Source organism: Protopterus annectens, chromosome 12.part0 (assembly GCF_019279795.1).
Source record: "Protopterus annectens isolate FY-2018-M chromosome 12.part0, PAN1.0, whole genome shotgun sequence".
Lineage (NCBI taxonomy): Eukaryota > Metazoa > Chordata > Ceratodontiformes > Protopteridae > Protopterus > Protopterus annectens.
Window position 1 is genome coordinate 1070207906 of NC_056746.1, and position 18099 is coordinate 1070226004.

Genomic DNA, 18099 nt, shown 5'->3' on the forward strand with positions numbered 1-18099 from the left:
CCTGAGGTTGTTATGCAGTGTCCCTGATTCAGTGTTCATTCTTCCCCATTCGTATGAGAGGTCTGCTAGTGAGAGAAAGTGCATGTTCTGCCGACTACCTTAGAAAGTTGATAGAATAATAGGGTCAGGGTTACCACCTGTCCATCTTTGCGAGGGACACTCCCCTTTGGGCAGTTATGTCCTGCAAAATAAATGTAATTATGGCAAATGTCCTGTGATTTTAAGGCAAAGATTTCGTATATTGTCTGTAGTAGTTGCATAAAACAATTATTTTGTACCTGAAGCACCTAAATGTTATAAGTAACAGTATAAGCAACTATAATGCTACAAAAATAACCTTTTATTTAGGCAAAACAGTGAAGTACTCCCCTTTCTACTGGCTGTGGGTATGTGTGCCCTGCAAAGTCTGACACCTCTACATACAGGTTCTATAGGGTTGCCACCTTTCCAAATGGCCAAAGTGGGACATATTCTGTAGAAATGTCAGACTTTCCAGGACAAAACATACCTACGACCGTGCATAGTACAGGATTATACTTATTTGCACAAATAAAAGCATAATCTAGTAACATTTAAATTGCTTATGCTACTTCACATAACATAGAAGTTTCATATATAAAATAACTGTTTTATGCAACTATTAATGAAATGTAGAATATAATAATGTCCAGTAATCAGGACATTTGCTATGTCTTGATTATTTTCGCAGTGTCCCTCGCAAAGTGGGACAGGTGGTAACCCTATAGTCCCACCTTGGCCAACTGAAAAGGTGGCAAACCTATAATAGGTATGTGGTAGCATGACTCGGCTGACAGATGTGGCTCCTACAACCCAACTACTTGTTTGTATTGAAGAGTCTCGGTTCCCATGTATCAGCCAAATAGGAGCAGATTGTATGAGGAACACACAAATATGATTAATTCACTGTACAGGCCACTGATTCCGTACAGTCGAATGCCATGCTGTCGCCTAATGGGCAGCGATTCCCAATACTGTAGTCATGTAGTCTGATGTAACAGGCATCACAAGGTGGGAGCAGATTGTATGAGGAACACACAAATATGACTGATTCACTGGACAGACCGCTGATTCCGTACAGTCAAATGCCATGCTGTCGCTTAATAGGCAGCCATTCCTGATACTGTAGTCATGTAGTCATATGTAACAGGCATCACAAGGTGGGAGCACATTGTATGAAGTACACACAAATATGATTGATTCACTGGACAGGCTGCTGATTCCATGCAGTCGAACACAATGCCGTCGCCTAATGGGCAGCCAGTCCCAATAATGTAGTCATGTAGTCCAATGTAATAGGCATCACAAGGTAATATTGTGGTCCTCGCTCCCACCCAGGGGTGTGAGTGACAGATGCAAGCACCAATGTCGGTGCATTTGCAAGTGCTGAAGCGAGCGGGTGTAAGCATGTTTGGCTACCAGTATGCGAGTATTGCACTGGTAAAGCAATGTAGAGGCTAACCGAGTGTAAGAGGCTGTAACAAGAGGTCAGCAGTGTTTAACACCGTGCAAACCCATGCACTCCCGCTCCCAACTGCTTTAATGTGCCTTACTCCCTCCATATCCAATGGGCTTGTTCTGCCCTGCAACCAAATAAACGTCCTTTGCAAGGGTCAGAACCAGGACCCTGCACACACAGCTAATGTGTATTACCAATACGCCATGGCAGATATACAGACAACAGACAGTACTACAAACATATCATACAGCGCATTCAACAGTATAGGAATGTATCCCATCATGTAGATGTATATGTGAATGTTTTTGTCCAGCATATAGGTACATACATATATAGAGATGTATCAGGAACATATCATGTGGCAACAAAGCATTACAAATGAATGAAATAGGAAACACCAGCGATGCCTGTATTATGTAGTGGTGTTGCTCTATGTGATCACAAGACTCCCTCAGATAGACATGTGCCAGTCATGCACTCAAATAGTTGTACATTGGCCATATACATCACTCTGTGCATGTAATGCACATTAACACAACAGTATCTGTCCAATCATTATGTGTGAATAGTACTCTTGCAAGGTGCTGTGTGCAACATCATCATCATGATAAAGGGAAATGGGGTAACCATAGTAGGACCAATAGTGTTGTGTGTACAATGGGGCCGTCCTCATCACGTGTACCTGGACTATGTAGGAGTGATGTGCATACCAGGATCGTGCGCCTGAGAGACAGGGGTGAGGATAACAGGAGTATGTTGTGATGCATATTACAAGGGTTTCATGTGTCCAGTGGGCATGTGTGTGTAATGGACAGCTATGTATAGGGCAGATGTTGTCCTAGGAGACAATTGGCCTTATGTGTCCATAGGTGAGGGTCAGATGTTGGGGAAGGAGTGTAGGTATGGCCATGGAGGATAGGTAGGATCACAGAAAAGACAGCATACAGGCTTCGTATATGACACATGTGGGGGGATACACCCTGGATGGGGATGGGTCTTCGGCATTCACAAGCCCATGGAAACAGTGGGATGGAGGTCCCCAGCCATGGGCAACTGCCACTGCACCTACACAGCTGCAAAGGAGGCAGTGCTGGGGGCTGTCCAGGAGGGGCAGCATTACCCTGTAAATGTGACACTCCACCCTTGAACTGGCATATCTGGCTTTGGACCCCCTTAGGGAACCCCCAACACAACACATCCGGGACTTTACGACAGCAGATATGTACCTGTCTGGTCCAGCTCCCAGGGGGGACATGATCCATCCTCAGTGGTAGTACCACCAGAAGTTGGTGCAGTGCCAACAGAGGTTGATGTCTATGGCTGGGTCCCAGATGTGCTAGTGCCCGTTGCCATGGTCAGCTGAAGTGGGACAGTAGGTTCTGCCAGGACCTCCCAACCCATTCAGCCTATGGTGTTGCATTTTAAACCCACATATGGCTTAGTGATAGACAACAACATACAGGATTACCTACGACAGTATGCATAGATATCACCAGCAACCCAACAAAACAGAGGGTATACATTTGCAGAGGGAGCACAACACATGCATATATACTGCATGACAACTGTACAATGTGTAGTAGACGTGTGACCGCAGCAATGAACAGTTGCCCATTATTGGCTTGTCACTGGGAACCCCACACAGTGTCTGTCATACCACTGTCTCATGTGACACATGTCCAGTCAGCGATGCAATGGGAGTAACACATCCCTATCATCATGTACTGTCTGCAATCCTCACACCATGCTTCTGCTGTGCACAGATGTGTGTTTAGTATGTACCACAGGAAACAAATGGTTGCACACACAGACCAGTTCACAGATGGCCCTACAGATGGGGGTCCCTCATGAACAGAGTACTGTCATGTCTGTATTATAACATGCAGAATAGCCATTACCACACACATGTTAAACAGGCAGTAGTCTCAATGCAGCATAGCTACACTTACATGCTGTAGTCATGTGTGGCACACCACCCTCCTGTCTTTAGGCTATTTCCCACTGTGGAAAATGATTGAGGTACATCCAGATATCATCTGTGATGCCGTGTCAGAACACCATATCCAGGTACCACTCACAGCGACTGTCATGGCCAGATAACAACATGTTTCCCTAGATAGTGTACTGTGTTTAGCATGCAGATGGCTATGGGAACACCATCACAGCTGTACCACATTCAATCAGCTAGAGGACTGCAATAGGTACAGAGGCCATCACCTGACCATGTCCATCGCTTACAATACACATACTGCTGCTGTGCAGGTGTACACCTTCACATCCACCAGAGAGTGTGTGGGTGGGGCAGGCAAAATGCACCAGGGAAGGGCTTGGAGACTTAACCATAAACATCATCTGCCACACGCCGAACAGTACAGGGGTCAGACCCCTGACTACTCATTACTATTACATGTGCATGATGCTACTACATGTGCCACAAAGGCGACATGTTGCTGTGCTGTAAGAACATATGTGTGTAGGTGAGTGACATCTGCAACAGATATAGTAGACATACATTAGGTGTGGCACACATGGCTGTCCACGTGAATGGATGCCATTGTCACCACAACCACACTCTCTAATGGACACGCATTGACACCTTTGCCAGGGCCACAAATACACAACATAACTACTTAGTTTGCCACACTGCAGTAATGCACAGGACAACATGCACCACAGGTGATATCTGGAGGTTCTATGGGCTAGGGCATGTTTAAGTGTTTGACATCTCTTGGTATGCCAGTGAGGGTTATACTGGGAGTGACTGTGGTTCAGAGCATCACAACCCACATGCAGACACAGGGTGCCAGTACTGGCATGCAGATATGCATTGCTTCATGGGTGTGTAGTAGTTGGCTGTGCAGGATGGCTGTACAAGGCTAGGTGAGGGGTAATTCTTGGCATTGCGTCACCCGACAATGGTGTGCAGTGCAGGGGTGTAGTGTCTGCAATGTCCCACACAGATGGGTACTGCATTATCGGGCCTGACATCCTGGTTACCAATATGTATGGCCATAGCTTTGCAATGCATGTCATGTCTGTGTTTGATAGTCATTCACATGGACATTGCCTGGGATGTGCATGTCCCACAATACTGCACAGTGACATGTACAGGTGTACCTGGTTTGGCAGACACATGTTGTGTACACAGCCTGTTATACCCTGATATGCCAATACTGGCCTGGTGTGGCGAAACCTGCTTATAATGAGTATAAGCATAGGTGAGCACACCTCTGCATCCCCAACCACACCTCTGCATCCCCAACCACAGGTAGGATGCAAAAAGTGGAACGAATGATCTCCCCATGCTAAATCTGACTTTCAACTAAATACAGGGCAGTCCTGGTCCCCAGTCGGACAAGCCTAAACCCACATGAACACCCTGACAATCAAACACACATATGTACCAGGACTATAGGCTTTGGAGGTCTGAATATCCTCGGAGTGAGTCAACATGCGGCATGGGTCCAGAGCAGTAGGGAATAGGGAATGGCGCATGTGTAGTAGCGCATGAAACCTGCTTATAGTGAGCAGGTTGGCCTTGCACCTGCATGGATAGTATGATATAGGTATTCCGTGGTGTCATTGGCATGGGTCCATAGAGGGCACATGTGTACAGCATTGTCTAGCCTTTGTGGATCACATATGATGGCTCCACATATATTGCAGGCATTCAGTGTGGAACATAGTGAAGGCACAATGTCCGCATATATGTGCCTATTGTACTGCTGTACAGGGTGCCATGTCCTCTGCAGGCCACTGCATTCACACCATGCCTACTATCTGTCATCAATGTGCATGGTACTAGCAACATAGCGGGATATCCTAGGCAAGTTTGTTTGTGCATGGCACATGGGTGCGGGACATATACCGGGTACTAGTAGGGCTGCATACTTTGTTCACCAGGCCTTTTGCCAGATGTATGGGTATGGCTTGCCAACACAGTCCCATGGCTGACTGACAGCTGTACTCCTTGTGAGGTGGCCGATGTATCATAAGACGGATACCATATAGGAAAACTAAAAAACCCACTCCCAAACACGTCCAATGGTAAGACAATCAGGGCCACCTCTACACAGGCTTTGACAGACAAACACACACTTGTCACGTCCTGTATACAAACCCCTACCGTATCACACTGCAGCAATACGTGTTTAGGGCACACGCTATGGCGAATACCACAAAGCACTGCACTTGTCGCACACAGGCAGATGCACACACACTTGGCATGTGTGGGATTACAACACTGACCTAACTACTTTACTACACTACAGCATTATGTAGGTACAGAACACGCTACTGAGATTATTAGGACAAAGTACTCCTAGAGGTGTATTTGTAGGTGGGTGACATCATCAGCATTGCATAAGGTGAGTATAAGAAATGTAAGGAGTGTGAGCAGTCTAAAAGCATTACTCAGTCTTCAGGCAGACGGGGACACATGGCAAGTGTGGGATTAGAACACCAGCCTCGCTACTTTGTTACACTACACCATTATACAGTTACAGAATGCGCTACCAAGATTACTGGGACACAGCACTCCCAGGGGTATATTTGTAGGTGGGTGACATCATCAGCCTTGCCAAACGCGGGTATAAGAAATGTATGGAATTTGAGCAGTCTAAAAGCATTACTCAGTCCTCAGGCAAATGGGGACACACACAGCAAGTCTGGGATTAAAACACCGACCTAACTACTTTATTACACTACAGCATTATGCAGTGACAGAACGCGCTACTGAGATTACTGGGATACAGCACTTCCAGAGGTGTATTTGTAGGTGGGTGTCATCATCAGCCCTGCCAAAGGTGGGTATACGAATTGTATGGAGTGTGAGCAGTCTAAAAGTAATTTACAGTCCTCTGGCAAACAGGAACAGACATACACACACACACACGCCAGTGGTGGGAACAGAACACCTACTTATTTACAGATTACTATTACAATACTACATACTTACGAGTCATGCCACACAGACTACACATTTCAAGGCTGTCATTATAACCTTCTAGGAATGCAGACATCAATAGGGATGCTGGCAGTTATGATGTACATACTTGTGAACCTGTGTGTTTAAAGTAGGAATCCATCCTGACCTGGAGTATGCCCATCTGTGGAATGAACGACTACTACCACTATACAGGGTTACAATGGCCATGCCCATACACAGAGGCACATAACCAACACAAGGTGTCACTGGGCATGCTCACACACTTAGTAGCACAGGGCTGACTGGGATGCACTCTGATTCTAAACACAGAAGGCCACAGTGGCCATGCTATTACAGGTAGATGCAAAGAACACATTGTAATGGGCTCTGGTGTTAGTAGATGGCATTGTTAGCAGGAACGCTGCTCTACATATATTTGACACCGGTCTTTTGTACAATGTCTGCTGTCATTCTGGGATGACATGACTGACAGTAGACAGGCTTTTGACATGTATCACATGCATCCATGATTCAAGGGTGTGGGGATAATACCCAAGTCGCATCCGCCCATACAGTGCCATTCCAAGGCAAATGTCCTAAACACAGGATAACTCCCTGACACCTACAGGACAGCTGCATTGTTTTCTTATGCTAACCAGTGCTAGATGTGCAGCATCCATAATCACAGCTGGTCACTGTAGATCCAACAATGGGGAGTACTGACACCTGTGCAGTGAGAAACACCTGGCTGATGGCTCTGTAGTGCACAATAGCACTACCACCATATACCTCCGAACCTAGCACTACCACCATATACCTCAGAACCAGACATGTGGGCCATAACACAGGTATGGACCGCTCCAGGTGGGGGTGTCCTCACATACATAAAGGCCACTCACATGTACTGACTGATACCCCCATGAAAGGCATCACAGATGGATCATGTGCAGGACACAGTGTCACATGCTGCATTCTAGGATGTAAACCTCAGACACCACCATGCCCTCGGACCACCAACATGCATCCATACATGTTGTAGGACATATAAGAGTACACCACCATGTGATCCTTGACCAGTGGACTGTACTAAGCTCTACATTAACTGTAGAGAGTACCCATGTTCTGACACAGTTGCCTCATGTGTTATGCAATGCAATGATACCACTGTTTGTAATCAGGTCAGCTGTACACATACCAGGGGCCCTCTGTACTTTCCACCATTAGCAGATGACTGTTGCTGCACACCAGTACACACCTCATGTATGGATATGACATACATGTACCTGCCCTGGGTATGTACATGCCACACACACACACACACACACACACACACACACACACACACACACACACACACACACACACACACACACACAACATACATGTAAATAGCATAGCTGTTGTTGTCCTTTGTGCAAACAGGTGGCTACAGCCATTACACTTATGCACATGGAATGTAGGTCCATGGCTGCTGAATGCTAACAGTACATAAGGTGTGATATCAATGTTGACAGAGGTAACATTTCCTCTGTACTGGTCACCCATTACACCCATCATATCATACAACAGTCCATGTGTCATGTATGTCATTACACATGTCCACTAATTGCAATGCCTGCAAACATGCACAAATGACAGGATTGTAGGACCTACACACCAGTACATGTAGTGTTGTGCATTCAGGTAACATGTGTGTGCAGTTGCTGATGTATGCAGGTGACACGTATCCTAGTACATCATGCAGTTGCAATGCAGCCTCAACATTGCCAACTGTATATGGTGATATGCTGAAAGTATGGAAAGATGTACCTCAGGTATGGACAGATGTGTGGAAAAAACTAAGTGGTGGGGCATCTTTGCAGATGGATGTTTGATGTGGACAGCTCACAGGTGTGTCACAAGTGGTCCTACAATAACCTGTGTAACTGGTAAGCAATGGTTTCATTAATTGAAGGACATAACACACAACTTAGACAGCAGTCAGAGTGACAGCAAAGGTAAATCACTTGACACCTGTTAATAGTTAAGACGTTCTCTGTGGCGCATCATGTAGGTGCACAGTACTGTAATGATGATTTGCACATAGGCAGGGGTCCTCACCTCAACAGTAGCAACTGTGTGAGAGTGTGTGTGTTACTGTGTCGGTGAATCTGTGAGTGTGTGGGTGTGTTACTGTGTCACTGAATACATGTGTGTCAATACTTGAGTGTGTGAGTGCAGTTGTGTGTTGGCATCCTGTCATGGGAACGTGTATTACTGATTCCCAATGAGGCATCACACTTCCCACTGGCCTCTATACTTGTAGTCAGCTAGACCACTCTCTTACCTCACCACTCCATGTAACTGTACCTGTGATGTCACCCTTTATGGATGTCACGTCTGTAGCTACAGTAGCTTAATACACAGCTATCATGCTCTTGGATCAGTAGACATGTTTGGAACATGAGACATTCTCACTGGTATGTGGCAGCTACATGGTGCATGCTGGTATATTCATACATACCTGTGAGTAGTCCACATTGACATATGGGCCACTAACTGCAAACACTGACATCAACCAGCACGTGCAATTAGACCTGAAGGAGGACAGCAGAACATCATGACCAACATGCAGTTACTGTTGTTACACAAGACACATACTGTTAACAGTATGAAATGCATTGTACACCTGTAGTACATGGTATGTCTGCTGCCTGTCAACAGTACTCAACAACTGTAATCTACACTTATCTTCCTAGTTTGTTCACCCTGTGCATCAGACCATATGAGCATATCCCTGCAACTATGGTGTAGATGTCAGGGATGCAGCACAGGCATCATCACAGGGTGATAATGTTTGCCAGAGGCCTAGGCTGTGCCATTGGATAACATCATGTGTGTGGGTTAGGGCCTTTGATCTAATTGGGCATGTGTGGATGTTATGCATGTGTGTGTTGCTGTGCCCTACATATGTTTCCAGTGTGTGCGTGTATGTATGCACACAATTCTGCCATGTGTCTGGCCTACACAGGGGTATTATTGACAGCTGCAGACTGTACAGGTGAGGTTTTACAGTTCACTGTGTCTGGCCATGGACATGTGGCCTGTGCCTGCCAGGGGTTGCACAGGCACTACCGGGCAGAGGTGCAGATTGGATACTGTCTGATGTCACTTGTCCACTGGAACTGTGTCCCTGTTGGGACCATCCTGGGCCACGGGCATGTGGCCTGCTGTGTCGTGGTGTGGACAGCACAGCACTAGATGCACTGCTGCTGCTACTGCCACTATGGGAGCGGACATGTGAGGTAGCTTGTACACGTAGACCTGAAACAGGTGATGTAGCAGGCCTATGTCCACATGCCCGATGCCTCACTCCTACCAGATGTTCCAACACAGAGCGCTCGCACTCGTGGATTGTCATGCCACAGTCAAGGACTCCAACCATGTCACCCAACCGTCTATCCAAAGCTTCAGCAATCTGCTGTTGAGCATTTACCATTGCCTGGATGTTGTTGTTTAAAGAACAGACGGCAGCCCTCTGAAGCCTCTGATCTTCTCTGTTGTGCCATTCAGCACATGCCTGTGCCTCCATTACAGCCTGAAACATGCGTCTGGTGACACCAGCTGCTGCGCTCTGTCTTACAGGAGCATGTTGGCCAGAGGTCCTTATACGAACAGCATTGGCCACATGTCTGTGTGGGGCACCACCAGTCAGTTGGCTGACACCATGAAGTGCAGGCACACCTTCCATAGCCCCCACACTTTCCTGTTCCAAGCTACCATGCACTAACTGTCCTTCCCCTATGGCCACTGTTGATGGGGTATGTGCAGGCATGGGATCTGTGTACGGGGATGAGGGGGATATAGCTGGAATGGCAACCAATGGCACAGTTTCACCCCTGACAACTCTGCCTAGGCCTCAATCATACATTCATCATCACTGCTAGAGTCTGTGGGGACAATAACATCAGATGTACCACAGGAGGGCAATGCACCTACATCACCTGTGAGGGCAGACAAGAACTGTGCATTACAATCTATACAATAGACAGACATACACACACACACACACACACACACACACACACACACACACACACACACACACACACACACATGTGATATGACAGAATGCATGCAACATGCATGTGATACGGCAGACGGCATGCAGCGCAGACAATAATAGTGGTAGTTATCATACATCCCTGGGTTGCACACAACAGCATGCATGTTTCATAGAAGATGGCATGCAAATTACACAATCATAGTAGTAGTTAGCATACATCCCTGTGTTACACCAGGTAGACCAGCACAGGTTAACAGTACACTTGCCTAATATGTGGCATATGACCTTGACAATCACATGTAGTATGACATGTGATCTGATGACATGTGCAATGACATGCATACATGTTTAACACAATGGTATCCTGTCATATATACAGTAGGGTAATGGTGTCCCAATGCAGTGTTGTCTGTCTGCCCTACAGATATAATGTACATTTAGCTGATGTGCATGGCCATTGCAGGGAATCATGAGGCGTCTCTATTGTTATACAGTGTGAGTTACAGAAACAGTTCATAGCCATGACTGTGTTCAGATGCAATACATATATACTGTGGAATGTGACCCATGTCACTGAAGTGTATACACACTAAACCATGATGTGGAAGTTGTGACACAGGTCACTGAAGGGTATACGGATGACACCCCTGCACATCTGCTACCATATTGCTGCTGCCTGGCAACTATGGCCAGACATGGTGAACACGTCAGTACACCATGTCCCACATGACATCTGTGTACCACACACACACATGCACATTAGGAGCAAGTATGATATTGATGTCCTACACCAGCAAGGGGAATGTACTGTATCTGTGGGCTGATGTGGATACTGTACAGGTGCTGCCATGTTGTCACACCCTCAAGATGTTCAACACATCTTATGTGGTGGATTGATGTTACGCCTACACAAGATGTGCACAGGCCTGTAGGATGTCTAGTGTTCCACATCTACAATATAACCATTACACAAAGGACATAGTTGGACCATGTGTAGTCATTGTACGACAGGGTGTACACGCAAGTACATCACATCTACTGTGTGTGTTGCTCCATGTCTCTGGCCATCCTCCATGGCCACGTGTGCATGTGTTGGCCAAATTGTTGTGACGGGCATCTATTTCACATGTCTGTGTTGTTGCATATGGCATATACCTATAGATGTCATATGCTCCACTGATGACAGGGTTATGCAGACAACGGGTGGTATGTGGGATATGTTTTCAGGTTAGGTAGGCAGTGTTGCAGCCAGGCCACTAGATGGCATGGACATGTCAAGATAGCACATCACATTCTGTGAAATTCATAGCAGGGCTATCATCCACATCAGTGAATCCTGTGGGCTGGCCATACTCCAGCCCACTGTGTAGTACTGTCTGTATCCCCCACATGTGTAGTTCTGATCTGTAGTACATGTCCCTGCAGTGAACAGCACCTCCACCATTGTATGCACAGCTGTCCACACATCTGGCAATGACAGTTTGTGAGGATTCATGTCAGTGAGATGATTCACATAGTTTGCAAGTGTTGCACATGGGTAGGCATTGTGATGCATTGCAGATCCGACATGTATATTGTGACAGGACCATACAGTATGTGTACATGTTGTAAATGGCCACATGGGAGATAGATCTCTGCATTACGATTTCTGATAAATAATAACAGCCTCACCTGCAATGGGCTGCTGTCACAGCGGAAAGCCAGAGGTACCTAAATAGGAGTAACTCAGCAGTATGAGCATTATCCATGCCTGTATGATGGCTACAGGGTGCAATGTGCATGTTAACACATACACCAGTACATTAGACTATAATGTGGTGTATGCACATGTGTGCATAAACAGAGTAGCATACTATTGTATGCAGCATGTGTCTATACATGCCTTGCATATGATGTTACATTACATATTGTACAGTGACACATGCAACTATATGGAATATAGTTGTTATAGGTGCAGTACTGACTTATCAGGCAACTTTAGGCTCAGTGGTTGAGAGACACCCACCTCCACTATATTGGCAAAGGCTTATGGATGTGGTTCTGTAGGTATCCCCAGGTTGGCCAGTAGCTCCTCGGTACATGTGAGTGGGGGCCGGGTTGGTGGTCCACCACCTGTTGTACCTTGTTCCCTGGCGATTGCATTCACATGCTGTTTCTCCCATCTAATGAGGTCTGTACAGTGTCTGCGCACCTGCTGGTATGTGTGGTTGTGGCCACCAACATCATTAACTCTCCTGTGAAGTTCCATCCACAGGGCATCCTGCTGCTGTGCATCCTGTGGCACATGGATGAACAGGATATCATGATTGTCAAGTAGGTATGGGATGAGGGCCTCATCCTCCAAGTGGGTAAAAGGGGGTAGCCTTGCACACGGCATACCTGGAAGACATAACGATGGAGACAGGTCACAGTAACTCAAAGAGACATACAGAGTTACAGCTGAACATACATGTGTATCACATTTATTACGTTTAAATAGTTGTATTTGCAATCCTACGTGACACTGACATGTTTGTGTCACACACATGTGACACTCAGTGGTGAGTGGATATTATCAACATATATGTGTGTGTGTCACCTGATTACATTCCTCATACTCCATGTGGATGCTGACTTGATGTGGGCATGTCTGTTTGCCTGCACTGGTGTTCCTACCCAGCACATGGCTGGATGTGTTCACATTAATGCAGTTGACCTTGATGCTGTGTATATGTCACATATAAAGACTTACACTGCCTTAACAGACATGACCTGTGACCCTGTAAACTTGCTCACATAAGGTTTTACATGTATGTGTTCTGCCATATACATCTACACGGCACTGTACAGCAATTCAACATCCTGCCATGTATCACCTGTGTTGCACATGTGATACACATGGGACACTGGCTAGCCAGATGGCATTTGCAGGGATGGATATCAACTATAGCATGTACAGTCAAAGTCAACTAGTAGGCTATATGCCATGGGCCATGTATGAATCTAGGATGAAAGGTTACCTGGCAGTAGCCGAGAGGCGGGTCTCTGGGGCCAGGTGGAGCAGTGCCACATTACTGATCCACAGGGTTAATGATACATTTTCCATGCGGTCATCACACCATGTCTGAGAGGGGAGCAATGTGCAGCATTGATGGACAGGAATGTATAGTATGTCAGGACTATGCAAAGTGTATGGGACAAGGATCTGTCCAGCATGTGGAAGGTGGATGTCCATGAAGTATGTGTTTGAGATCAGGATGTGTACGTGTAGCATTTCCAACATCACTGAGTTGGACATGGATTTATTCAGGGTATGCATCATGCTACATAGTGGAGATGGGGAATGGGAAGGCTGGTGTAGGCCATCTGCACATGGCCAATACCCCTTAAAGGAAATATGTGATCTGATATGGGTCACTTGCGTGTTGTGTATGACTGGACAATGATCTCTAAATTAATGGATGGCACCCTGTCATTATTAGGGTTGCCACATATGACTACCTGACAGGTGTGATGATGTAGCTATCACAGGAAAGACAACTGCCCAGCTGCATCCCTTACACACGTGTCCATTATGTTGACCGCTGCCTAGGTAGTAGATCATAGGTACAGTTTTATTAACATAGGGGTGACAATGCAATATGTAGCTGTCAGACTGTGGCCATATGTCACACACACCTCACCCACAAAGCCCCTTCTGTATGTTGCCCACAACACTCCTGAGTCGGCTATTGCTTTTAGGTCATAGTCATTTGCATACTTCAACAGGCAGATGTCTTCTGTTTGTCTGTGAGGTATGGACTACAATGACGGGGAATACAATTCATTAACCCTGACTTACTGTAGTTGCCACTGGTGTGATGAGCATGTATTATTCAGACACCTTCTGTAGTGTTGGTTCTGCCAGCAGTCCCGTTGCAAAACACTCCTGTGACATAGAAATGTAAATCTAGTATACCGAGTGTAGGTGGTACACAGTATGGGTGATGCTGTCCTACGACTGGCAAGGTTATGATATGCAGAGTGAAATCAACCTTACTGTCATCTACATCTGTACTGCTGGCATCAATTATTTGATCAAGGTTCATGGCCTTCCAGACCAGACTCAGCAGAGTAGTAGTGTAGTACTTCCCATTATCAGTGGTGTCTCCCCCTTTGTGGGTTGTGATACCTGTTGGTGTGCACCATTCAGTGTGTACACAGCCTGACATGGAGCTATGATTTACAGGATGTGTATGTGGAGAGCATCTTGTTTTGCCATATGTGTATGATACAACCTGTGATTTGGACAGGTCCCATGCAGCCTGAGTGCAGCTTGTACCTGCATAGTTGTGGGTACAGGGACCCTGTGGCGTACATGGATATATGATTGTGTACTTGTTGGGGGGGTAGTGGGCTTATGCTATCCAAGACCCTATGTGAATTGCTTATTCATGCTCTGCACTTGTTCAGAACTTGTAAGCACTACGTAAACTATTAATTGCTATAGCACTCAGTCATCCTCATTACCTAGAGGTAAACAGGTTTTGTGCATACTTTTCTCACTTGCTTAGAGTAAAATAGCTCTTGTACTCACTTTCCTCACTTATCTAGGGGAAAGTAGTTCTATATTCAGGCATGTCCAATAGTCAACTGCCAGTGTTCTCTCCTGTCTATCTGATGAATCTGGACATCTTGAGGCAATGCATGCATTTTGCTTCATGTACACAGACAATCCTCTCCACCTACCACCCAACACTACAACCCATGAGAGATGCACTCATCTGGTCAAACTGGAAGTAAAGCTCTCTCCAACCAAGCCTGACCCTGACAGTCATGTGGAGAAGGTAAACATTCGCACCACACCACACTCATCACATAGTCTCACAGAATCTACCTCACCATTAACTGAGAAAACTACTCATGTACCAACTCATTAGCTCAATGCTTTCTGGAATTCATAAACACCAATGCCCTGGATCAACATATCCACACACCCACCAGGGGCAACAATATCCTAGACCTAGGCATTACCAACATGAGTGACTGGTGCTCCACACCTGAAGTCAGCTCCTCGTTGGTCCGATCCGACCATGAGCTGAACACCATTGATAGCTACATCCCATCCCCATCCCCCATTAAGGGAACCACAGTATAATATGTCTACAAAGCCAACTTTATGCTTCTTAAGACAGACGTGGTGAATGTCATGACACCCATGCAGATGGACAATACTGTTACAACTGCTGAATCCTACACAAATGCACTCTATAAGCACTTACACGAGTGCATGGATTGTGCTATCCCAAACAGAACCAAGACGCTGTACTCCTAATTAAGGAAACCAATCTGGTGGTCCCCTGCCATAAACAAACTACTACAGGAGGAAGATACTGTTGCAAATGAGAGTACAATCCCACATGTGGAGGAGCTCCCTGGTCAGCCTCAGTAAGAAAGTGAAATCCCTTATAAGATCCTTCAAAGCTAGCTATGAAAACAAAATCACCACTAATTCCAATAACAACCACAAAGCATTCTATAGCTATGTCACATATCTCGATGTCAACACCCATATCTGCTCTGAGTTACAGCACAAAGGCACGAACATTATAGAACCAACTGATATTGCCACCATCCTTGCAGATAGGTTCAGTGCTACCTTTCCCCCCTCCCTCTCAAAGCTGCACACTCTAAAGCCAATATCACAGCATCCATGGGACCGGACAACATCTCAGGCTGGGTTTTACATAAACATACTGGCTCCCCACCTATGCACCATGTTCAGTAATAGCCTCGCATTGGGCTTAGTGCCCCCTGAATGGCACACAGCAACAGTTATCCCACTCCACAAAGGCGGCACTACAACAGACCATGGGACCTATTGCCCTATAGGCCTGACTAGCCTGGTCTGCAAGGCTATGGAGCACATCATGGATCTCAGTCACAGAGACATTGGGTACCTCCAAACCTTTGGCCCCTACTAGTTTGGCTTTTTTAAGGGCAGACCATGCCTCCTAAACCTGGTGGACTTCTTAGAGACAGTTACCAAGGCATTAGATGAGGGTAAGGAGGTCCACACAGCCTACCTAGATCTCTCAAAGGCTTTCAACACCATTCCTCATTCTGGTATTATCAACATACCCATCCACCTGAACAGTAACCCCTACATCATGTGATGGTTTGCAAAGTGACTCACGGACAGAACCCACACAGTGGGAGTTGCATACCCTAGGTCCGACTGTATACCAGTTACAAGTGGCATCCCCCAGGGCTCAGTCCTAGGACCCCTCATGTTCGGTATATAATTCTCTGATGTACAGGCAAGCACAGGAGGGCTTTGGCTGAAAAGGTTTGCAGATGACTGCAAACTAGAGGACATAATTATTTCCCCAGCTGTTACAGACACCCTCTGGAAGGGTTGCACTGAGATGGATACCTGGTGTCAATATCGTTGCCTCAAGCTGAATGCCAAAAAGTGCATAGTCATCCCCTTTGGATATAACTAATTACCCGCGAACTACCACATAGGTGCTAGTCCCCTACATACAGAAAAGGTAATAAGGGATCTGGGAACCCCAGTAGATAGCAATCTCTCCTTCAATACCCATAATGACAAGGTGGTTAGAATATCCTTCTACATGGCCTCCCTAATCTCTAATGGGTTCACATTCAGATCAAAGGAGGCCATTGTGTCTCTCTACTCATGACATATTAGACCCATTAAAGGATACAACACCCCATTTGGGATATACCTTACAAGACAACTGCAAAAGCTTGGAAGACCACAGTAGTACCGCACCAAGAGGATTACTGACCTCAAACAGATGACTTATGCAGCCCAACCTAAGAAACTCCAGCTGTACTCGGTTGCATACCACATACTCACAGGTGATCTCTGCTTGACATACAAGGCCCATGTCCAACCCAGTACTGCTGGATATGCTCCACCTAAACAGAGGCCCCTGAGAGCCACATGCTCTAGGGATATACACCTAACCACAACGATGACTAGGACGGATAGATTCCTGACCCGGACACTCCCCATGCTTTGGAACATGATTCCAATGTAGATCAGGCAGGGACCCTCACTAGCACTCTTCAAGGGAAACCTTGACATGTGGCTGGGAGACAGATATGTTCCCCAGGGATCACTGCAATGGCTCTGCTGGACAGAGACACAGGGAACTAATGGCTCTGCCATTCAGAGGCACAGGGAACTAACCTATGTAGGTGGTGAAAGCCAACACACTCTAGCTAGACTTATAAATACCCTTGGTAAGACAGCCTAGTACCTACCTTTGCACTTATTACATGTCGTATGTGCATGAATAGTTAACTAGCTCTTCCATTTTACTTTGCTATCATGCTGATAAACTGTCGGGTAACTAAAAGTCATATGTATCCTGTTATTGTGTATTGTAAATGCCAATAGACATAATCTAATGTTTGCCTAACATAACAGTAATGCTATGTAACTTGTAATACATATCTGCCTACAATACTGTGCATTACACAGTTATTGGTACAATATCGCGCAATGCAAATCATAATTGCACAGAGGGCCAACCTTTGACATGTTATTCTCTGTAATACACCCATACATATGGCTACTGTTACAATATATCAACATATATTATCCCCTGTTATAGCACATACTTGTTGGACCAGCCCTGCCACTGACAGCGGCTGGTG